The following is a 25631-nucleotide window of genomic DNA, read 5'->3' on the forward strand; positions in this document are numbered from 1 at the left end:
AGTCAATTAGCGGCTTGCATTTACACAACAAATGGAGCTCCCACGGTTTCTGTAGCGCTCACACGTGCGCGCACACCACATATGAGTGTATCCACTCAGTGCTCATCAGCACACGCCGACGCAAGGTCAGAGCAACGGGGAGGGAGGGTTATGGTAGAGAGGGGGAGGCAGGGGGGGCAGAGAGAGAGAGAGAGAGAGAGAGAGAGAGAGAGAGAGAGAGAGCAAGAGGCCAGCTATCTGTTGGAGTGGTACTCCACAAATACTAACTCGCTGGCTGTATCAGGAAAACGAGCAGGGCGACAGTGGGCGCAACGTAACAAAAATCACAAGCGTTGAGAACACTCCAGCAATGAGATGGACACACAGATGTAAAGAAACTGGAAAGACAGAGGAAAACAACACAAAATAGAGATGGTTAGACAGAAAATACAAAGCAGGAATGAAAGACATCCTGTTGAAATATTAAGGGCCAGGTCATACCAAGTAGCTCTACGCAGACACATAACATGCCCGCAGTTCTGTTCATACATTAACCAGGGTCCGCATCAGTCTAGCAGTCCACACGTGTTGAATGGATCTCATTTTAGTAGCTTTAATTTTCTCAATTCTCTCAATGTTTCTTTGTATTGTTTGAGCACTAAGGTGTACATATGTAGGTGTCAGCAGACTTCCTCGTTTATCCTCAAGTTTGCATGATTATGCTCTTTTTCAGCCAAGAGCACACCACCAACTGGACTGGAAAGTGTTGTGCAACAGGGAGCAAACCACGCCAGAATGGTCACATGATGTTCTCAGGTGTCCTCGTACAGATTCAGATTTCTTCTGATTCCGACATGAAACACTTGTGCGGATGCAATAACTTTTGTTTGAAAACAGAGTTACATGGGTATTGCCTTAATGGTAGTAAAGCAGGAATCTCTGTTCAAAAGGGGACTCCCATCAACACTGAGGTGAGAAATGCCCTGTCTGCAGACAGTCAGTACATTTACATAACACTGGCAAGAAAGAAATTGTACTAAATCCAATTTCTCCAAGTTGGACCAGTGCACCCAGATATTATGCATTTGGGAGTTAAGCAAGTACTGCATGTACACCTTCACTTTGACCATTTGTCTTAAAATAATCTTTAAGAATTGGATACTTAGGAAGACTCCAAATGTGCTCAAAATGCTAAAAACTAACCACATGTTGAACCAGAAACCCAATATTGCCTAAAATTAAAAATGTTTGCCCCCTAGCAGAGCTGAGGCAAACACAATTCATTAATTAAATCGATTACCCACTATTACTTGTATACTGGGACTAGGGCACATCTCTACTTAACTGTACAGACTGTGTGTGCATGTGTAAGAGACAGAACTTAACTGTTACAGTAGAAGTGGAATTCTAAAGTTAATGGCAGGAAGAACAAGGCCTATAATGTTGAAGATGTCTCATCAGGTTGGAGTTTGTGCACCTATCTTATCATCAGCTGGCCGGCTTGCTAATGTGAACCTCTCATCTCTATCCATTCATTTCTTTGGCTATACATCAGTCTGTCAGGGACAATTATTGGTAAAACAAGACCAGTGGTAAGTGGATGAGAGGCGACCTATGTCAGACAGCAATCACAAACCAACCAGTCTTTCCCTCTCTGCCTCTCTTCTCGTCACCATTCCTTTCCTTCCAGCTGTGCTGATTGTTTGACCTCTCTGCATGATTAAACAGCCATTTTCATCATGTCCTCTATAGGAGAGTGACAGAATGAGAAAGAGCGGGGGAGAGAGTGGCACACTGATAAGGGAGGTGAGTTTGGCCAACCAAATGGGATCTCCACACTGATGATGACAGACATTTGGATCAGAGACTGGAACTGCAAAGAATTCAAGCTGTTGCACATCACACCTAAAAGTACAGCTCACACTTGGAGCTCCAGTGGACACAGATGGCTCACCTCGACACTGACACAAGAATGGCAGAAACCTTACCATGAGAACTACTAAAGTTCCCACTAAATTGTCCCATTTACATTTCTAATGATGAAAAACAACGATAACTACTTTGGAACAAAAACAAAAAAAGATTGATGGCACAATTCTGATGTCTGGCCTAATTAACATGGCTCTGACCTGATTTTTGGCTTCTAACCCAAACTGTGAGCTGACTGATTAAAATTGTGGTCTGATGTCACCGGATGTTGTGGTTGTTCATACTTTAACTGCATCAAATAATGATAATGTATTGTAATTGAAAGCTGATAAACTTTCTTTATCCATATGACACTAATGTAGGGTAGGTAACAGGATCACAATGTCATCCATACTGAGGCCAGCAGATCTAAACACTGATACCATCTATATAGAGAAGGATTTAAATAGCTTCTTTTCTCGAAACCACAATTCTCGTTGAATAAAGTTGCCACCCCCACGTAACATCTGTTTGGCCACAACATAAAAAAAAAGCCATAAAGCTGGTGTGGAAGGGTGGCGCAAGCAGCAGCATCTGTTCCAATGCCGAGTTCAGTCCTTAATTAATGTTTGACTCACAGTTTTTGTCATCCTTCTTTCCCCTCACACTCTTCTCCTCCACCCTGACTTACCCACATGAGCTTATCCACAACAGTATTTATTATTCTTTGCTGTTCTGAGTTAGCTGGAGTTGCCAAGTTCCCTCCCTAACTTCTCTGTTGTCTTCTTTTTTTTCCCTCAGCTGTTTCAGGCCAAGGTGTCGGCTCTGGCATCATTTTGTTCAGATTTTCTCCAATCCCACCCCTTTCAAAAATCTAAATGCTTGAGGCTTTTATGTTGATGCAGCTACAAAAAGACTGGGAGACGGGCTACTTTTGAAAAATGTGTCTGTGGTGCAGCCAAGTTTGACTGCAGCACAGATTGCAGCAAACAGACTGAGGTGTGCCTCTCACATAAACTAAAAACAGACTGTGCCATGTTTTACGAGCAGCACATGTGGCGATGGTTCTAAAAAGGTCCTCTATTGTTGTTTGGGACAAAAAAAAAATCACATATGACTGTTTCTAAAATATGATTAAACTTGTATCTTCAGTTGGGCAACTTAAGGCATTGGTTTTATGTCATTGTTGTTGTTATTTTGCTGCACTGAACATTCAGTGTTGACTCTAGTGCCAGTTGGACAAATACTTTCTGTTTTGTGTCAAAGGGCAGGCAGGGAGAGTCTGCTGGTGCACCAGAGGCTATGTCACGCTGACTTCAAGAGCCAAATGAGGTCACACTTGGATAACAATGGTGAGACGAGCCAATCAACTCAACAGCCACATTCCTCCACATACGATGGAGAGCACGGGAATCATGGATCTGGATGAGAGAGGGTGGACAGTGGTGAGAGAAAGACTTGGAGAGAAAGGAAGCAACTCCTCCCAGCTGCCATGCATCAGCACATCACAACAGTCACAAGTCACACACCCCATTTCATTTGGAATGCAGTGGCCCGGCAAGAACTGAATGGGATTGCTGACACATTCCTTCATGTTTGCTGGCGGTTTCGTCACATGCTCAGCCTCCTCATCTGCCACAGAAATTCTACCAGCTGAGATCGAACAGACTCACTGGGGAAAAAACACAAGAAATGCCAGAAGCAAGCCGTGAGCAACACCTTTAAATTTTTCTTCCTCATCGTATTTCTCTTCACATGGGACTAGATGTGACGCTGACCTACATCAGAGCTCCTGTTGGGGGGAGAGACGGACAGGGTCAGATGTCACCGAGCACAACTGGGTCCATCATGGGATAACCACACTCTCAACCACCTGCGTGTCCCATCACCATAATGCAGTCGCAGCTCAGAGGTTCACCCCAGCTGAGCAAAAAACAACAAGAGGCCCTGGCAATAAAACCCCCATGGCCCCACTCCACCTTTAAAGTAGGAATCAGTGTAACCTTTAACCCTAACCCTAACCCTATCACACTTCTCTCTCCAGTTTGAAGGCCTCATTCTCCTCCTCCTCCTTCTGTGTTTCTTCTGTTTCTGGTTACAAACAACACCCCACCCCCTCACGGCAGTCCACTATTGTCTGGCCTGAAGTACTTATTCCTAAAGTCCCCTGCTCTGCTTGCCTCTCCTCTGCAGGGGGCTAGGCAGAGAGGGGCAACATGAAAGCACCCCCTGGACTAGCATCATGGCAGCATAGAGGTAACCGTGGTCTGCTAAAAGAATTAGGCTTAGCAGCCACCACTGTTGTGCACCACACACTGTTGAGTGGTTTCCTTTAACAAGCTATGTAAGGGAGGGAAGCAGGGGTTTAATGGTCCTCAAGCACATGTTTCCACTGAGAAAGTTGACGAAAAACAAGTCTTTCTGGAGTATCCACAAACTTTAACCAGCCCAGTCGTAGCTAAAGAGTACCACAGGAAATGCTAGACCCTAAATGTGTGTTAAAATTGTTTACCATGTTCACAAAATGAGCCTTCTCTTGTGACATTTGTCAACTTAACTCTATAGTTCCATGTGTAGCCGCTCAGTATTGGCAGAAAGTAGTTTGAAGTGTCTCGCTAAAGGTAATTTTTATTTTGGTCTGATGTACATGCTCAAATGTGACGAGCAGTTCAAGTAATGCATATCAGACCTTTAAGGAGGCTGTAAGGCAGTATTTACGCAATAATATGCAAACATAAACACACTGCATTCTATTTGAGAGTTGGCCACCTGTGGAAATTCAATGTTATCAGTTGCCTTTTAACCTCACAAACCTTGGCAGAACATTTGCATAGATTTACAAATGGTTGGGGTAGTATTACTGGGTAACTGTAGCTGGCAAATAAAGAAAAGTCCCTTGTACATGTGTCTGTGGTCGCCATGCTATGCAGTGGCACAAAGCCAAAACACAATGGAGGCCAGACTCGGCGGGCTACTCATCACTTCTCTCTCTTTAACCCTTTGAGAGGAGCACAAAAGAGGAAGCTGACAAAGAGCCTGTGGAAAGAAAGGGAGGTATGAGGAGGAGGAGGTTTAAGATATGTTATACTGCTTAAGGAGGAAAGTTTAGCAGTACATCTGATATTTGAAAACTTAGAGGGGGCTTCACCATAAGCATGGGGAAATGGATGCCAGGAATCTAAACAATTCCTTAAACCGGGCATAAAATATTGATTACAGCTGTAGAGCAAGAAAGGTCTTATTAAAATCAAGCTTGCCTACCATTTATGTTCCACTTTTCATCAGTGTTACTATTGATGTTGATTTTCAGACTTATCTTATGAACAGCAATCATTTGTCATGTGGTATTATTCATATTACTTTCAGTCAGATCTCCGAAAAGTTCTGAACCGGTCCAAAAACCTGACAGGACCCACTTGGCACTTCAGTATAAGTGCCTTGTGAGTGTTAAACATGAGGAAGTGAGAGGCTGGGAAGTGCTCCAACATGATTTAGGGCTAAAGCTACTCAAAATCTACCCTCCTTTTTCCAGCTAAAGAGGGATCACACTGGATTCAAGAAGGCTAACCACCCTATCTATGACTCTGAAAAACAAAACTTTTTCCCCCCAGTTATTGACTGGTTTTCAGTGAAGTGTCTGCCTACACCAGACGTGACCACACACTAAAATCTCCAGAAGCACCAGCCCACATTAAAATAGTGCCAGACAGGTCAGGAGCAAAAAATGTGAGGGAAACAAAATGAGCACTTTCCTTCATCTGGTAAACACACATGCAGGTGCGTGTGTGGTTTACGAGCCATGGACTGTGTATCGATGAGAGAGAGTGCACATATATAAACAAAAGCCAGAATACAACTAGAGATACACCCACGCCACTCCATTCTTGTTTTTGTTTAAGATATCTATACATATTGCTGCAGAAATGCCTGCCATCCAAATTGTGAGGACTTTTTTTAAAACCAGCCTACATGTCTGACCAAAAACGGAGAGGTATTTCTGATTATATGACTTATTTATAATTTCTAGTGTGTTTAAGTTTTGCCTTTGTCAACATGAACTGACCCAGCTGAACAATGTATCAAATTTTTAGCAGGAGTGGACCAACGAAGCAGACTATTAGGTATGGACACACCCTCAAGAAAGGATTTCCTTTGAAAACAGGATTTTCAAAGGAAAACCTAGTAGGATGGATGTTGCCCAGGTGAAAGCAGAGGAAGAGTGATTTCATCTCCACAAAGATGCACACATTTTCTCAATGTCCATCACTGCCTTCGGGGCAACACCACCATGCTGCTGACCTCTCTAGAATGAGTTGCCCTTTCTTTCGATAACATGGGGGTCGTTGCTGGCTGGGCCTCAACAGAGCCACAGTAAAGGGGCAGGGCAGGCAGCTAGCTAATTTATTAGCTGGCCTACGGCGATGCTTTGCCTGGGCAAGTGGCTCTCATCTCATCAAGGCCCGCCTTCTATTAGTCTTATTTACAGGGCGGGGAGTACACACTGTCTGAATTATTTAAGATCCCCCTTCTTGTTAAATACAACAGAAAGCAGGGGGCGGGTGTGTGTGTGTGTGTGGACGATGAATGGAAGAGACAAAAATAAAGGGGAAGAGAAAAGGGAAAAAAAAAGAAGGCAATTATACGTTGTTACACCATTAACATTAATCACGACAATAAATGTCTATGAACTATTTAGATCGCTCCTCGCTTAATCTCCTCGATAATGCAAAGTGTTACATAGAACACCTGGAGTCACCATGTCCACAAACTCAGTCAGAGTGCATCCTGTATACTGCCCTGTATACAGTGTGCACACCAACGATACACTTGCTTAACTCAATGCAAATACATGCGCAGGCATACACCCACAGTGCAATGTCTCCTCTCTCACACACAGCGGTTTCTCATTAACAATCCAAACATGCCTGAAGAGGCAGACAGACTCTGGTGAGCACAGTAAACAACAAGTAGGCTCCCTCATCTAAACTGAGGATCTCTGAGCATCAGCAACTCACACTTGGTGCCGATTTTACCAATACTCTGGGCCGGAGTCGATTCATTCGGGGATTTGATTTTTTTCCCCTCTCTGAACCAGTGGAGATTGGTGTGTTTTACTCAGAAGGAAAACCTGGATGGACAAGAAGTGGTAGCCATGGCGACAGCCTGACGCCAGTGTTCCCATAATGAAAAAATTAAATAATTATGGTCATGTTACAGTTTCTCACATGTCAACATGTGAGTGCAATCGCTCCTTCAGACCAACAATACAGAGCTCAGCTCTCATGGAAAGCAGTTGCGGAAGCTCATCAATGTACCATTTTTACCAAATGGAAGAAATGTTTAAAGTGTAAGAAATTTTAAATTATCTACACTCACATTTCATTAACCAAATCCTTTAAAGTTTTAAACAATTGATTCCCTTAAGTTAACTAAGATAGGTACCAATAACTAGTTTTAGAAAAGAGGTGACAGTGGCAGGGAGAAGGAAAAAGATCACTTTGGTACACGATGAGCAGTTGTCCTGTAGACCTAGTAAAATGGTTGTGGAGTATGTAACCACTCCAATGCTGGTTAACCATATAGTGTGAGCTCAAATGCCCCTTTAATTGGGATCCACATGCAACACCAGTAAGCATCTTTTAAATCACAATGTTCTGTTCAAGCACTAAACAGGAAGATCACCATGGGTTACACACAAATGATCAGGATAACAGAAAGTGCAATCAGCTTTGCAGCACAGCAAAAAAATAAGAGAAACAAAAAGATCTGTGTTTTCTAATGTTTCAGGAAGGAACTGAGACACCACGATCGATAGCAGGACACAGGAGGAAATGTGAGAAAAAGAGAAGCCATTTTTATGGCCATGCACGGCTGCCAGTCATGTCTGAGGAGAGATGGACAGAATTGCTGACCAGAGCATTACCATGCCAGAGAGGGAACCTCTTGTGCTGTGTGGCCTCGCCCACAAGCGGCAGAGGAGATGGGATTTCTTTACTAGGCCACTAGGTCAACAGTGGAAATGAGGGTCAATGCAGCATCTTTTGAACTTTGGGCACAACCTTCACTCCGACTGTTAGCTCAGTCTCAGTAGTGATGTGTAAGGTGGCAGGGTTCAAATGCAGCCAATGTGTTTGATTGTTGACTTAACTTGATCCAATGCAGTGCTCCCGTCAATAACATCAAGTGCCTGCAAAACAGAGGCCAGTACGCCTTCTTGCCCTTCTCCTCAAGCTGTTTTCCATTCCAACTCAACTAATCAACATCTCTTTGAGCAAAATAAGACTATGTAAATCCTGTTTCCTAACATACTACTGCGTACACTACGGTGGAAACAGAGTTTATTTTCAACCAGATTAGCAGGCATGTATTTGATACTGTCAGAACAGTGGAGATTTTTCTGTTCCAAGTCGTCAAGAGTGAGTGGCCTTTTTAATGCCTGCTTCAAAGAGCAGCCCCCATACCCAAGCAGCTGTCACTTTCAACAGGCACTGCAGAGGGCGGAGGCAGGGGATGGGTCCTTTGAAGGAATGGTTAAAAGTAGGCAATAAAAATAAACTTGGAGAGAGGAAAAATTAATTATACATAACAGATATTTCACTTGGATGAGCACGACAGAGAAACGAAGGCTGCTCCCTACAAAAAAAAACCAACCATTTTCTGGCTGCAGACATTTCCTGCTCTTCCACCACAGTGGTAATATTTATTTGGCTACATCTGAAGTGAGCAAGAGGACAGAAAATATTTTTTAGAGAAGGTCAAAGTACCAAACAACACAGACCAGACTTTTATTTATAATGTGCAACCCAAGCACTATCTTCATGCATCTGCTCTAATTCAGACAGTTTCCAGGGACCAAAAAACAAAGCCGCCGGCCCTGAATGTTCCAGACTTCTTAAAAAGGTGTGATGAAGCTTGCAGATACCTCTGTCTGCCTTTCAATTCACTTTTGATTGGCACTGATGAGGGTTTATACTGCTGGCTTACGTACATACTCACCTCGTCATATGATTTGTAACGCACCAGCACTTTGCAGTTCAACGCCACCCACTGACTCGCAATCGCAGCTTCTAACTTGGGCCAAATGGAGGTCATTCCTACTTGAGCAGTCAGTCAAGACATGCCCGCCAGGTATTGGCGAGTGAGTTTATTTCATATTAAGGTTTGTCGGCTGGAGAGATGTTAGTACCACTAGAGCTGAGGGTGTGTGTGTGTGTGTGTGTGCATGTGTGTACAACAGCGGGGCCTATGGGTAGAGCCATGCTGCTGGTCTCTCTTTAGTGCGTTTTAATATAGCGGCTGCTGTTTGGCTCCTCGCCTCGGGGCGCCTCACAAATCCCAGAGAGACCAAGTAAAAACACACACACAAACACACTTACTCACTCACACAGGGAGAGATGACAGGACAACGCTCAGGAAGAGATGGGGAGGTGACAAAGTGAGGAGGAAGGAAAGGAAAGCTCAAAATGTAAAAAGAAAATGACAGGCGGTGAGGAAAGGAGAGACGCACAGATCCAAACAAAGTGTTGCAGAGCGCCAGAGAAACAGCTAACCTCTTTAACAAGACTGACACAAATGAAAACTTATGTAATAAAAACACACCGTCTCCACCAGCTATGATATGAAAGCAGATATTGCATTAAATCGCAGCTGTGGCAAGGAAGCCCTCAATCACACACAGGGGAAAGAGTGTAGACTGCGGCAGACACTCTCTGACATAACCCCTGCATTTGGGAGCGGATCCTCTTTCACTTGTAGTAAAGGCTGCTTCCTGCACTGTGCAGCAGCAACAGATAGGCACTGCCCTGCTAATACAGAAGAACCGGTTGAGGAATGATTACTGAATATTGTGCTGAGACAACCAGAGATAAAAGGGAAGATAACATGACTGTGATTGACATATGTGAAGGACTTTAAGTGTGGTCTGTTCTCTATAAAAAGGTGACAAGAGAGATGGAGGTAGGAAAGAACCAACAGGGGAGGGGAGCTAGATCTGAAAAATGAAATGTTGAACAGTGGGGGAAACTGGCAAATGAGCTAAATTTTGCAGTGAAGTCACATACACATGCTCCACAGTGGAAGTGTGAACCATATATTGGCTCCCTGCATGAAAGCCATGAATCACTGTACAGTATACCCTGAAGAATAGAGCTATGCACTCAAAGTCTTTTCACTTATATAAACTATTTCAGTGACCCAATGAAGTAGATTTTTACTCCAACAGAGGAACTCCCATGGGGTCCTTCTGGAATTCCATTCAGATCTTCTCCTCTAATAAATACAAAAAATGATTGAATTACAATTCATTTCTCTTATTTTCAACTCGTCTGCTTTGTCACCAATCTACAATCTAATTAGACCTTTAATGTGCTTCTCATTGAAAAGTCCAGAGGAATGTGACGGGGGCAAGTCACACAAAGGCAGGAGCAGAGGGGTGCGAAGTGCACATGTCAGCTTGAATTCCAAAGTTTGGACAGCACCGATTTACCCTTCACGGCAGCAGACAGACTGGACAGGGTGGACTTTGAAAATTTCACGACACTGCTGGTCTATTGTGGGGCAGATCTGTATCATAATTAGGGAAGATTGGGGCAAATTGCTTGTAATTTTCTGGCTGGGTTGCCAGCTTTCATGTGAAATGGCATGCAAGGTCACAATTTTGGAAAAAAGTATGATAAAAACTTGGGAAGAACGGAGCTAAACAAGTTGGGAACCGTCATATTAATCATCTAAGGAAAGAGCGCTGTTCACAAATCTTTCCCAGGTCAGATAAATATGTGTATAAAGTACAGATATCTTTACAATCCACAGTAATCCTTCTGAATAATTCTTTTCACAACACCATTGTTGAATACGTGCCAGCTAAATAAAGAGTGTGATTATGCAGCCTTTATAGAAACTAACTGAAAGAGTGAGGTGCACTTGTGTTGTGTGGTTGGTGAGATGTCAGTCAGTCTCTGGTTGAATGATTTAAAGCCGTGACTGGGCACCACCTCTTAAACAAACACTCATGTCATGGTTCAAATCCCACAACATTTACATGTGAATACTGGTCACTGCACTGAAATGTCAATAAGAAGCTGCTGCTGCTGCTGCTGCTGCTGCTGCTCGACTGAACTCCGGGAAAAATGGCTCACGTCACTTATGACAAATAAACACTGGAAAATAAAAACCAATAACTGCAGGGAGGATTATATTAACTATTTTAATCATACTTAAGATTTAAATAATACATAGTAATTGGTTATTGCAGTGATTTTATTTGCCTACATGCTCTACTCTGCCCCCCACTCCTCCTTTTTCTCCACAAAAGGTTGAAAATATGTCTGAGCCCTTGCTCATCTAATATGATTCATTAATACGTGTGTAAAATGGGCTCCAATTGAAATCATGTTGCATGCACGGACAGGGTGGGCAGTCTAATTTGGTTAACCAGGATTTGATTAAAAACACAGAACTGAAGAGAATCCAATGGAGCATTTTCAACAGCTGACAGCCACTGCGCACTCAACACACCCACAGACAGGCAGCCCTCACCACTCCACCCGCACTCACATGAGGGGGAATTCAATTGCTGTCGAATACCAAAGCTTACAAATTGCCTCTCATTCGTTAGCAGATTAGCGCTCCTTTCACACCACACCAACACAATTTCTAATTATTTCAAAGCTAATAAGGGAATCGATTTCTTTTAAAGCAAGCACCACCTCCACTTCCACCCACTCCCCCGAGAGAAATCCAGCGCAACTCCTCCCTTAGGTCCGTTTAAAGAAAACCTCTGCAGGATCCACTAAAATGTGATGAAATGTACAAGCACGAAGCCAAATGTTTAATCTGGAGCCATCGCAGCCTCCTCCAGTCTCCCTGGACTATTTATCCCAGAGACAGTGAGTGTCAGCTCCATGAATACCTGTTATTATGTACAGTGCTGCTGCTGCTGCTGCTGGTGGTGGTGGAGCTGGCATTGCTGAGGCAATGCAACAGCCACACACATAGGATTGCCCGAGTAGGCATGGGACAATGTGGAACATTTCATGTCAGGATAAATCTGACCAAAATCACGGTGATTCATGATGTAATTGTTAAGAAAATACAGTCTGTCCATGGTCTACCTTTTGACTTGGTTTTTAAAGCTATCAAACAAATAAAAAACTAATAGCATTTTCCAAAAGCTTACAGTCATAGAAGAAAGAGATAAACTAATGTTACTAAAGTTACAAAAAACAACACTGCTATTACATAAAACTGTTTCTAACATGACAAAAAAATGACTCATGCAAGCAAAAAAGTTACAAAATGTTGTAATGTTACTAAAAGGAGTAAATATTTGAAGTGAAAAGAAAGAATCTTAAATAAGATCATTATAAAACATGAGTTACCTGAATAAATGAAGAGATGCAGGCTCCCCCTTGTGGTAAATTCAAAATACATCACTATGACTGTATGTTGGTGAGCTAGACAGACAGTTTACACACTCACTATTGCAATAAAAAGAAATTAGCCATTATCGTTTTGTTGAGGGTGCTTTATGTGGCAATAATATCATATAATATCATGTGACAGCCAACTCTTAGGACTGTTAGCTAGTCCGTAGCTAGGATAAAATGTATTACAAATGTAATGCAAATGAAAATTTTAAACCAAATTCGACAAAATGGTAAAAGCAAATATTGGGAGTACAAACTTTAAGGATATTTCAAGATTGTTATTGAGTTTTGCATAAAACCCACACATATTCACCCAGCACCTAAACCACCAGATTTATTTAGCTAAAAGACTCTGTGCGTTACCCTTACAAAAACAAATAAAGGCTTCAATTTGGTGCAGTGTGCACCACATTTATTATTTATTAAGTTTCATTAAAAAATAAAATCGCTGTCCTCGTGTTTCAGGCACCAGGTGCTTAACATGACATAATTAAGTGAATTTACAGTAGCAGATAATTGATTTAGCAAGATAAAAGCCGAGTTCACGCTTAAAAATATCACCAGTTTCAGTTTAGTGAGCATTATTCCGACTGATGGTCTCTCACACACACGCGCGCGCTAAAACAAAACCTGAATCATAGCCAGTTAATCCACAAATTAATCCCAACTTTATCAAGATTCTACCTCAGTAGGACCAAGCTTTTGTCCCCACGAGAACCACTCGTCCCCATAATGTTGACAGGAGAAAAGGTCCGACAGAGGTCTCACAAATGAGTACACACACACACACACACGCCTCCACACACCAACACACGCAGGAATAACTGGGTATATGCTTCGTGTCTTTTCCACGACACCGGGTTTGGTTTGGTTCCTCAAGCTCTTTCAAAGCAGAGGAGCTGGAGAGACAAGTCGTGGAAAGCGGAGAGGAGAGAGTGTGACACACATATACCGACAAAACTCACCCGCACAGAGCAACGCGTGGAAGGGAGAAAAAAAAAACATGTAACCTAAATATTTAAACCGGCTCCACTACAGAAGAAGAAGCCCGCCGATTCCACCCGCAGAAAAGCCCCTGCTCCTGAGTTTGCACGGTACTTACAGATTCAGGTGATCCTGGGACCAGATATCCTCGCCATGGTTTTAAATTCCAAAACTTGGGAACATAATTTTCCACTCGAGTCGCGGAGTGAGTGGAGGTGTTCTCTCTCCGGCAGCTCCCTGCGTGTGAATGGAGAGAAGACAGGAATGCGGCTCCGCTCCTAGGTGGAGGAGGGAGGGAGGGAGGAGGAGGAGGAGGCGGCTTTCTGCTGCCCATGCAGTACATCAACCAGCCCATAGAGGGCGCCCCCGGCCCGACTCCTGGTTTTTAAAAGGCTGAGGAGTGAGCCCAGGGGCGGGTGGAGTCATTTTGGGGCCTAAGGCAAATGTGGGCTTAAAAAAGCTTTATTGACTGTCAACATTACAATTAATGTGAGGATAATAGTTGTATTGCATATTATTAATGCAAATGTTCACTTTTGGTAGAATAATTATTGTTTAAATTGGATAAAATGACATTATGACCTGGTGTTTTGGTGCATTTAAATAGAATAAAATAAAAACCAAAGATATAAAAAAGAAATGTATACAGTTTTGGTGAATTCTTTATGTTATTATTCTGTCTTTGTTTAGTCAGTGTAACATTATTTGCAATGCTGAGTAAATCTATTCTAATCCCCAGTTTCCATCAGGACTTTTATCAAAATCAGTATCAGTTTTATTGCCAAGTAAGTTATTAAAATACAACAACAAACACATTGACGAGACAATAAGATGAACTATTAAAGAAGACAAAGAATAAACTCATTTAATTGACGGCACAATTACATTAAGAAAAGCATTTACAGAGCAAGAATGAGCAAAAAAAAGAGACAATAAAACATAGAATTAAGACTAGAATTAAGTGTTTTCAGCATAAATGTGTCATAAAATGATGATCGTCATCTTAGTCACAAGTATTCATGAACACACAAACAGCTCACACACTCCTTAACATCCACAGTGTTGGTCATACAATGAATGCAACACAACACACGTCACTGTCAGCAGAGACTTTCAGAGATGAAGAGAAGCGATGAATCAAACGCGTTTGTTGCATGTTTATCTGATGAGCGGAGATCAGGACAGAGAGCTGCGAACACAAAACATGAGTTTTTTAATAACCTGCAGATAATCACTAATCGACTATTTTTCCATGATTTGTCTTTCTATTTATTCTGGTCGTCATGTCCTGGCTTCGTTACCTTTGTCACACATTAGGTATAATATTGCTTGACATGTAATCTCATATTAGCTGTATAAGTAAGTACCCATAGACACAAATATTTATTTTTTTAGATAAGTCGTCACTGGTGCCAAAACAGTACCTTCAAAAGCCATTTTATTAAACTACCACTAAGATCCTCAGATTTTATTTGATTTTATTTTACTACCACAAATCACATAAGCATTAAATCATCTCTGTCACGATTGTCAATGTCATCAAAAATGCATTTTAAAGCACCTTTCTGATACAGAGTGTCAAAAATAGACATGGTTACATAAGACTAAAGACAGCAGCAAAGGAAAAACACAGGCAGTATCGTGTGAGGCAGAGATGGTGGCAAGAGGCAAATGGTTAGTGCAAATATTTGCAGGACAACTGAGCTGGTATGTTTCCATAACATCAACACTAACACCAGGGGTCTCAAACTCAAATGACCTGAGGGACACTGAGTGTCTATTCTGGTCAGGAGGGGGCCGGTCAAGTGGAAAAAAAGTCCAACTTTTTCAGAAAAAGCAACTGTTCAGTAGAGGCGGGCAACTATGAGCTTAAAATTCTATAAGCTGCAACAGCAATATCTGATATAAATAAATATATCACAATTTGTTGTGATTTGGAATAGTTTACAATAACAAGAATTTGTGAATTTGTGTGAATTAATAAAAACATACAGAAATAACTAGATATGGAGTGGTGGGCCACATGAAATCGATTGGAGGGCAGCGAGTTTGGGACCTCTGACTAAAGCCGTGTTTCCATGATGGTACAGTTTGGTTTGGTACGGTATGGTTTAGAACGGTAAAGCTTTTGGTCAGGCTCACTTTTCAACTGAGAACAGTACGTTTACGTGGTAGGCGGGGTGTGCACTGTGCTCGATGGCCATGTCAGCGAGATTCGTAGCGTGACGTTGTACTGGTGCACTGACAAAGCGAACACTGATCGCAACACAACAGACAACAACGGAGGACATCCAGCAGCTGACTGACGCTTTTCTGTCGCCCCATCAGCTGACTGTCGTGGGTGTAGCTCCACCTGTACTGTATCATACCATTACCCTGGTACCCAAAAGGAAGGGTACTGAAATACGGAACGGTTGGGGGCAGTTATTTTGGTACTATTCCTAATGCAAATGTCTAAAAATACATACTGCATCCTCTCCGTTCCGGAAACACCCTGAAACAACAGAAGAAGCTCCATCGTCTTACAAAATGGGACATTTCTGCGTTAATAGATGGAAAGACTGTGACTCTGAATGGCGCTCGACACGCTAACAAGCTGAAACTGCCTTACATTAACAACTGAAAAGTTACTTGTATAGTAGGGCAAGGGCAGTAGTTGTGAACGTCAACAAACGTAGCTTGACTTAATTGTGCACAACATTAATAGAAAGCAAATCCTTTACAATTGAATTTAGCCTTGATGTGATGCATAGCTTTGAAAAATTGCATGTTATGTCTGAGGCAAAAAAATAAAAATCTAAGCTACGTTTACAGTGAATTGTGTCCTAAAAATAGAAAACAATCCTGGTAGACAGGTTTGGCTGTGAGCTAAACTAAAATGTAGGGAGACTCCTAATTAAATGAGGAGGCCCGTGGCCTGCCTGTCATGAACCATCAGTGGACACATTCACACCGAATAATTTACACAGACTGACACTCTGATGACAGATTTCGGACACAAGCTGTGGCTGTAAGGCTACTTCAGAACATTTGTGTTATAACTCCTTTCCTATGACACACTACCTCCGGACAGCAAAAGCGACTTTGAAAGCTGAATTTCAATATTTATCACACATAGAGTGAAGATCAAGAGTGTGTATGTTCCATGCTGTCCGTGCAGCACGGAAGCTTTTGGGATAACTGAGTTATTTAAACAGGCGGCTCGGGTTACCAATTGCACTCAGGAGAGCAGAGAGCAAGATCTGGCACTAACCGCACCACCTGGCCCCATACGCTGAGTGTGTGTTTGTGTGTGTGTGTGTAAAAGAGAGAAAGAAAAAGAGAGAGTGTGTGTCTGATAAAAGTAAGGGGCATGTGTGTTTTTGATTGGGGGAGATAAAGACATTTGTGTGTTAAATGAATAAAAGAGCAGCTAAATTTCAGCGATCTATCACACCAGCCTGCTTTCAGAGGTTTGTAAAAGCCTCCTGTTTGCCATTAGAAATGGTCGGTTTGGCCGTCGTAATTCCAGGAGATTAGCCTTGCTTACCATGTGAAAGGCCTTTGGACAAAGGCATTCTCTATCTCACACTGAAACACAAGCACATTGATTAGCTCTGAGCGTGCGGGTCTGTATGAACCAGGTTCACTGCAACTTCCAGTGGGGATCTTTGAAACACAGCAAGTTCAAAGTCAGTCTTATTATGTGAACCGGGATCAAAGAACCACATACAAAATGAGCAGCTTTAAGGTTTTGTTAAGAACTCACGGCAGAACTCAGGCCGAGACGTGGAGTGAGGCAATATGATGTAGTAATGAACATTTGTGCTGTACAAAGAGAGGCAGCAGGCAAAGTGCTGACCAATAACAAGACTCAATCATGCCGAGGTGTCCAAGCATAGTGGTGTTTGAGATGACATGACATGAATCAGCTGTGCAGGTAAATCAGCAGGAGGAGAAGGAATCTTAGACTACACCCAGCAGCAAGCAGCACACACTGTGAGGAATAACTGAGACAAATCAGGGACAATGTGAGACACACACACACACACACAGAGACCCAGAAACCAGGGAGTAACTAAAACAAACTGAATTACCATAATGCCAACAGAACAGTTATTCTTTGTCACTAAAACACACCCATGTGTTTAATAATCATAAGTCTTGTATTAAAATAAAGATATTGCACCTTAAATATGCTTACTCTGCCTTTCAGAATAGTCTTCAACTAAAGGGGTTTTTCATACAGTTCTCTGTGACTGTTTTTTCTTTATTTTTTAATGAGCCAGATTAATCTTGGTTGTCACAATTTGACAATAGACGGTGCACAGGCTGAGCAGCTTGGGCAGAAAAGCACAGAGAATATTAAATACATTTACCCATGGCTGTTTTTGGGGTCTGTTGCTGTTCAACTCTCTCGTCTTGTGCTTGTCATTGTTGTTTTTATTCATGCACTATTAACGGGGCAGTGTTTGGCAAGAAGAACAAACATTTAAGTGAGCAGAGAGATACAAGAAATGACTGATCAGTGGGAAGAAAAAGGAAGAATCCCAGTAGTCCTTGAAAGCACACACGCAGAGAATACACTAACCTGCATGAGTGCAGGCACACATAATTGTACATAAGGTCTGTGCAAACACACAACTAAGCAAAGATGTGTGCATTATTATTGTGCAAAGCAAACAGATGCTGCAGTGTTTTTATCTACAGTAATAATGCACAGACTGGTGTCCGTGCGTCATAAACAGACAACTTATCAAGACATAATAATCAGGTCTAGAACTGAACAAACAAAACAAATATGATCACTGTTTGTTCATCAGTGCTGTGTTCTCCACTGCTCATGTAAGTGGATCCTTCTAACTTGGAAGCGGGGGAAAAAAACAACAATCTGTGCCACTTACATAAAACTAATCAGATTCGAGCCGACAGGCGAAGTGCAGATTTGATGGCCTTGTAACCTGAGGAGGCGCAGCTCTGTTGAAACAGGTAATTTAATGACCCATTAATTGGCTAAGAACAAGACGGCTGACCGTTGGGTAGCACTGTTACAGGAGCTCGTCTGGTTTAACCTCTCTGATCTGTTCGTACAGTCGCTCCAATCCCATTCCCGCCTCAGGATCCTGGGCCAAAATGGAACCACGCCATCTGTTCCACGGTGCCACCAGAGAAGGGCAGAAAGAAACTTCCTGATTTATCTATTTGGAACTTAAGTGCACTGTCACTTAAAATAATCATGCCGTTGGCTTCTGCATTGGATGAGAATGTAAATATGATCAAAACTATCCCATAATCCTTTGCTCTGTTGTTCAGTTGTATGTTTTTCTAAACCTATGGTTATCAAACTGTGGTACGTGTACAACCAGTGGTACGCCAGTGTCCTCTGTTGGGACCGAAATACTGTTCCACTGTATATGAGAGTATTGAGAACCACTGTTCTGAACAATTTGTCAGTATGCTTAATAATAATGATAGTAACACATTATATACATAATGAAACAAATCTCAAAGCACTAAAATACACATACAAGTGTGAACAAAGCTTACACATACAGTACAATCACCATAAATGTGTGAATCCATAAAAAACTGTCAGTTGTCTATTACAACACTGCCATGGATGCAGCAGTGGGAGAGGAGGGAGATCTTGTACTGATGGTGTGATCTGTTCATATCTTCACCCTCTCATGAACTGTGTGTTTACATTTACCTCTTAATTCACTGTAGTCATTGAAGACTATTGCTGGGAATCCAGGTGAGAAGTGCACTGCAGAAGTCTGGTCTGGAGGAGACAAAGGCATGGACTGTCTTAGATATTTTCAGTATAGAATCCTTTATATTTAAATGTTATTATATTGTGCTAAGATTTGCAAGAATGAGTTTCATTGGACAATGCAATGGTTTTCCATTGTGCAAGTGACAAAAATTCACTTTCTCTTGATGAATATCAAATTGTGATTAGCAACTTGTATTGGTAAATTAAATTTAAACTATTATTTAAAAAATGCTTTTAATGTGGGGGGTATTTTTATTGTCATAGCATCAGCTTGTTAAGTTGAGTCATTGTTATTGATCAACACTCGGTGGAGCTGTGATGATTTATTTAAAGTAAATACATTTCACTAAAATAAATGGCTCCAGTCTACATCTACATTTGACGACTTGTCTGATGTACAGTAGAGCAGACTGTTGTTTATTTTTAAAAGCACTGTACTGTACATGTTAATTGCAGTGTCATACTGAAAACATGTAAACACGAAACTATGTCTGTCACCAATTTACATAAAAAGCTTGTTTGCGGGTATGAGTCGCACGCAAACCGAACCAAATCAGACATTTATTTATGTGCAACATGATGCAGATGTTTTATGTTAAATATGTTAAATATATCTCAGCACATGGTTCATTAGGAGACTCACTGATTAAACAGTAACATAAGGAGACATCAAATCATTAGAGGATTGGGCAACCTGGAGATGGCACAGGTTCAAAATGTGCATGCATTTGTTACATCTTTGAAACTGGGACGTCTTAAGTAAAGCAGTATGAGTGAAGAATATTTCCGCCTTAATTATTCATCTAGAGTGCATTTCAGTTGTGGGGGAAACCTTAAGAGACTCTGGAGACTTGTTCTATAAATTGCTGCAACCTTATAGGCAGGCTTGTTGGCCATGATTTAATGTGCATCTTTTCATAGACCTCAATTATCAATTAACTGTAAGTGTACACCACTGGGAATATCCTCAGTCATGTCGTCCACATTAACATCCATTAGAAGTGAATCACCTGCGCTGAAGCTCCTCAGCTGCTGAATGTTTTCCTCTGGGCTGTAATCTGTCAAAGCGGGGAGAAAAAGCCTGGTATGATAACAATTTGTGTTTCCTCATGAATCATGTTAAAGTGTTTTTAATCCTAAAGGTTTGCGTTTACACTGAAAGTGTGATACGCTTGAAAACCGATTCTTCCTATAATGAATGTGACAGGAGAGCAGGACCAGGGTGAATATATAGGCTAATTTGTGCTGTAATTTGTCCCCTAAAAACATTTGCCCGCGGTCTACTGTAAATTTAAGACCATAGATCTTTATTATCAACAATTAGGTCGTGTAATTGCAGCAGAAAATGTAGGTTGAGCACACCATGAAGCTTGTGATGTGTGTATGTGAATACTTTGCTATTGTGACTTTGATATTACATGAAGAGCACAGTATGATTAGAAGCATGTTGCACCAGGTCGCACATCAATAAAGTGCTGCATTTCAAAGGCAGTAACATTAATTTTCCAGGTGTTGTGTGTCGCGTCGGGCTAAGCTACTCGTAGGCTAAGCTAGTTAGCTGCTTAGCCTTCCATCCCCTTGCCCACCTTTTCATTCTCATGACGCTTGAAAGGGGGCACACAGATATTTGGTTTGAACGTTTTTGAAGTATACCCGATCATAATTAAAATCTAGGTGAGGCGAACAGCACCTAATTAGTCACAAACAGCCTCTTTGTGTCGCCACGCAGCTGCCATCAAACACTTTTTCTGCCGCCCTCTGATGTGTTCGCCTTGGGGGGCGAGCATGGCGCGGAGACCGGCGAGCACCAGCCTTCTGATTGAATGTGACACATTTAATTAGGATCAAAAATGACAGGAACTTGTGTCATGACATTCTTTTGATATGGGCAGCTTTTGTTTTCTTACTCCACAGGCATGTGATCTGAAGGACAGAAGGAAGGAGAAAGAGACATGAAGAAAGAGGACTTTGATGTTTACTACTTGTGCTTGTTCTTTAAGTGTATATCTCTCTGTGTGTGGGCTTGAAACATAAGGTAAACCAATTATCACAAAGCTAACCTTCTCTGGAAACTAAAAAAGTTTAAAATACCACATGGTGAGGCATTGTGGTTTGATACTGACTGAGTTGCTAATGATATCCAAGAGCAGGAAGGGGTTACTTGTGATTTTTGTTCAGACATTCACGGTACCAAGAGGGTAAACCTTCCTAACTTTACTGGTGTTTCATCGGTCACAAGCAAATGCATATTTTGGGAATTTAATAGTGAAATATCTGAACAAGTGGATAGAATAATGTGCCATATAGAAATGCATGAATTAGTGAATTAAAATCTTCAACACTTTGATGAGAGACCTTCAGTCCCAAATGTAGTGCTGCTAAGTGCTAATAAGCAAATCCACCTTTAATTATGTACAAGCTTGTCAAGTGTTTTACTTTACTTTTACAATTGTCTACATGTTTAATTTCTGCCTGTTTTTGTTATTTATAAATTCATTTTGCATCATCATCATCATCATCATGTTCTTTTTTGTGAACTATATATCAAAACAAGCACAACAAGATATCACCCTGACTATTTTTAATTTGCAACATCATGATGGATTATCCAGATATCCTTTTAAATTCAAATCACTGAACAGTTCAGTTTCCTGAAACTGTTTTCCACTTGACTGGCCTCTGGTCCTCTCCTGACCAGACTAGAAGTTCACTGGCCCCCCAGGTCATTCTGAGTTTGAGTTTATCAAGTGTCCAGTAATTGTCACTAAATGGCACTTTATTGGCAGAAAGCAGTCACTTTTAAAGATCCACTTACCCCAAACAATTAGAGACAATCAGACACCAGGAAGAGACGATAACAGCGAAAACCCAACACCCGTTCACCAGAGAAGAAGAAGAAGACGCAGGAAAGGAAAAAGACAAGTGAAATGATTCCCTATTCCTTCCCCATGTCACATCACATGCATGTTTCTGTGACCATGTCAGTTCCTGTGGTGAGGTGACACTTTCCTTTATTATATTTTAGTGTTAGTATGTACTGTTAATCTGCTAAAATATCAAATCCAAAGATCATAAAAAAGCCATGTCTTACCCTTGAATGCTTGGATCATTCTTCATGCTTTGAATGTTTTTTGGAATTTGATTCAGAAAACATAATTAAGTGTTTCATTATCGGTGCTGGTCTTGGATCAGCTCAGGCTTTTACATCGTGAGTCACAGACAGTCAGGGAACCTCTTCAGTGATCTAATGTCATCCCTCCTACAGCAAGAGACTTGATACGTTTTAGTCCAGACCTTTTCCGGAGTACCTGTGGGAGAAAGTGTGTCAAAACATCTACTTCTAATTACTGCCTATTTTGTCTGGCTCATTTTAAACTGGGGCACTATGCCAGGCCTTTGCACATGCCAGTGTTGGTGACAGTAACAGTTCTAGTCATATCTTGGCAGGTATGCTTACGTCGAGGGTTTTACTGAGCAGGAAGTTTGGGGTTTGGCTGGAGTTATATTAACAGAATGTGTCATCTCAGCTGTGCTCAGAGCTGAAATCAGATCTCTTTCCTAACAGTGATGAATCATGTTGCCTCTTGACCGTTCATAACATAGCCCAGCATTACCTAAACCCGAGGCGTTCACTAAAGTTTAGAACTAAAGTGTTGCACCTGTAGTCTAGTGATTCATTTTTCAGGTGCACATTTGAGAATAATGTGCAAAAAGTTGCTGCTGATGCCATCACCGCTGGGGAGCTGCTTTGCAGCGATTAGACATTGAGTTGAGTTCTTACAGAAAGGCAAAAAGAAAAGAAGAAGCTTTTTCTCCAAATTACCTGCAGTTTCATCATGTCCCAGTAGCTGTACCTTCATGGTACAGATTATTACTGTGTCTTTTAGCCTTCTCCAGCACCGTAAAGCTCGGCCTCATCTTGCCCTTGACAGAGGAGCTTGTCACACTCACACAGTAATTATACCAGAGCTGATGTCTCCTCTTTCCATTGAATTATTGAGAAGGTGGAGAGGACAAAAGATCCCATGTAGAGAGAGACAGCACCGTTCACATCCCACTGGCCTCGGGGTAAAAACCCAAGATGGACGCTGCAGAGAAACGGGCCACTTGCAGATGAGTCTTTTTTTTTTCCCCCAGCAGCCAATGTAGGTCACCTGAGAGTTCAATCAACAGCACAAACAGTTTATTGTTGCACTCGTGACAGCGTTTTTGACTCTTTATTTTAACAACACCTATATTCCTGTTGGTTTTTTCAAGTGTCAAATTTTAAATTACTTTTCCTCTGAGAAGATGTGAAAAATGTGGACATGAATTTAATTATGCACACTAGCCTCTTTGTATGCATGCAATGCCTCTAGGATATGGAGTCCTAGCTTATTTTGGGATGTGCTTTAAACGCCTTTGGCAACTTTAAACGATAGAATCTAATCTATGATGTCAAGCAAAGTACTGGGACCCTTGAAAACAAAGTCAACAACATGTGGAAGACTATAAATAGGAGCTTTCTTTGAAATAAGATGGACATTTGTTGTATTTTTATGATTGATAATAATACAAATGTCAGTGCAGATGCCAGAACCCCCTTCAGACAAATGTCATTACACAGGAAACCCTGTCACAGCCTTCTGAAATGCAGTCTTTGCTTGTGCAGAGTCTGCAGTTTGTGCCTCTGACATGAAAATGCAGAGAAACAGTTGGCACAGACACTGCGTGTGTTTGCCTCTCTTGTCAGCAGAGGTTTGTTTCAGGATTTTAATTTGATTTTTATAGCCAATATATGATACAGATATTGTTTTGGGGACAATATTTTTGGTTGGTTTCCATTTTCCCCTCTATATCTGACTTAATATCTGTTTAATAACAACAAATTATACACAAAATTGCTTAACTTAACAAAATACTTATTTAGTTACCCTCACGGGCCATCTTTCCAATGCGCCTTTTGTGTCACACACTGCAATGCACTTGATTTAAATGAAATGAATATAAAAGTGGAATATTGAATATGAAAACGCAGAATTACTGTGTCCTATTAGTTGATTTTCGAAATAGCTTCAATTCTAAACCAAGAGGGAATAATTCAAATAAAAGTAACAGTGACGTGAGAGACATCCTCTGCAAATAAAAGAGAACAAAGAAGAGAATGATGTCACAATGGGAGCAATAGCTGAAAAACAAGCATAACTTTCACCCTGTTCCTTTTCACAGTTCACCTCCAATTCCTGTTTTCTTATTCTTACTTTCTGTGAGTGTCATTCATTGAAGCTGTGGACTAAATCAATTCAGCCAGAGACTCTCTTGACAAATCAACAAGTGGCGACACATTTCACAGTGAGACACTCGTGAGTGGAACTTCAGAGTGACAAGCTCATCACTGCCGGCTCAAGATACCCACAGCACTCGAGATGATATTTGAGCACAAACTGAGCTTTTTGCTGTTGTTTTTAAAAGCAGTGCCACTTGAACTGTCTGAAACAGTCAATTATGACCATTTTAACATTTCTCACAGCTCTAAATGACACCTTTTATAAAAGCATTTTGTGGTGAGGAGAATCTTGCTTTCCTTCAACTGTGGGAGGGTCACACCAAGTCACACTCGGTGTTTCTTATATAATCCACACAAGGGAGCTTACATAATCTATTCTGTGGTAAGACCTTGAGGTTTGTGTAAATCAGTGCTGGAGGGCTTGATGCTGACCTGAGAATTTTTCAGCAAGTTTAGAAGAAAGAAAATAGAATATCTACTCCGTTCAACTGTCTTCCACACAGCAAACCTATAACGGAGAGAAAAGGTGACATGTAGGAGTAGCCTGGGATTGCTGGCCTCAGTTGAGTGCCTCTGTCTCCACTCCTGACAGAGCAGTGAGTGGCCCTCACTCACAGCTGTCCCGGACTCAGTCAGCCAGACACGGCTCAAACCTGGAAAACAACACGATACGCTACGATGCTAAGATGCGCCTGCCGGTGCAATTGTCCTCCTAGAGGAGGGAGTGATTTATATGCAAAACAATGCAACCTGTCGCGGTTGGTCTAGAAAGCTTCCCGATGACTTCCTGGTTGGATGGGTCACACAGGATGTGATGCATGAGGCCGAGATGATAAAAGCAGGTATAAATCCTCTGAGGCAGCAAGGCCACACGGGGTTGTTTTACTGATTCAGTGCTTCATGTTAGCAGAAGAAGACAATGAAGCTGTTCTGCAACTAATCCGAACAATGTGCAAATTATGTCTGGACAGCATAAGATAAAGAGAAAAAATGGCCAGTATAGGCAGATAAATGCATCAAAGTCTGGTGTGTAAAATGCAGTTGAAATTGTTTTAATTTGGCTGATGAAATAATAATATTTGTAAGTGTACAATTAACTGACTGATATTAGGAGCACGGTCAGCTGTGCAGAGGCCGCCATTTTGGACTATAGTGTTTTAACAGTAGCTCACAGTGGACAATCTTTTCATTTTGATGGCTGCATAGGTTTTTCAACCTTTTTATATATATATATATATATATACTTGATCAGCATTTGTTTATATTTAAAAGCAATGTACTACATCTGAACGTAGTTGATTCATGTTTATGTTGC

General features: G+C 41.5%; 1 protein-coding gene and 1 long non-coding RNA gene across 4 annotated transcripts in view; both read right to left on the reverse strand.

The window, feature by feature from the left end:
• LOC122767829 (plexin-A1-like) overlaps positions 1 to 13542 on the reverse strand; it is a 192826-nt gene extending 179284 nt beyond the window's left edge. For both annotated transcript variants that reach the window (XM_044023327.1, XM_044023325.1), the window contains exon 1: positions 13414 to 13542. The gene's annotated coding sequence lies outside the window, so the exon portion shown is untranslated. The remainder of the gene's footprint in view (positions 1 to 13413) is intronic.
• Positions 13543 to 14123: 581 nt separating this feature from the next.
• Positions 14124 to 25631, reverse strand: part of LOC122767627 — a 34688-nt gene continuing 23180 nt past the window's right edge. The window contains exons 9-13 of one of the 2 annotated variants that reach the window (XR_006360230.1): positions 22874 to 23204; positions 22142 to 22358; positions 20061 to 20108; positions 18985 to 19056; positions 14124 to 14484 (exon numbers count right to left, since the gene is read on the reverse strand). This is a non-coding gene — a long non-coding RNA (uncharacterized LOC122767627). The remainder of the gene's footprint in view (positions 14485 to 18984; positions 19057 to 20060; positions 20109 to 22141; positions 22359 to 22873; positions 23205 to 25631) is intronic. The other variant, XR_006360229.1, reaches the window with a different exon arrangement.

This window comes from Solea senegalensis, linkage group LG4 (genome assembly GCF_019176455.1).
Source record: "Solea senegalensis isolate Sse05_10M linkage group LG4, IFAPA_SoseM_1, whole genome shotgun sequence".
NCBI classification, from domain to species: Eukaryota; Metazoa; Chordata; class Actinopteri; order Pleuronectiformes; family Soleidae; genus Solea; species Solea senegalensis.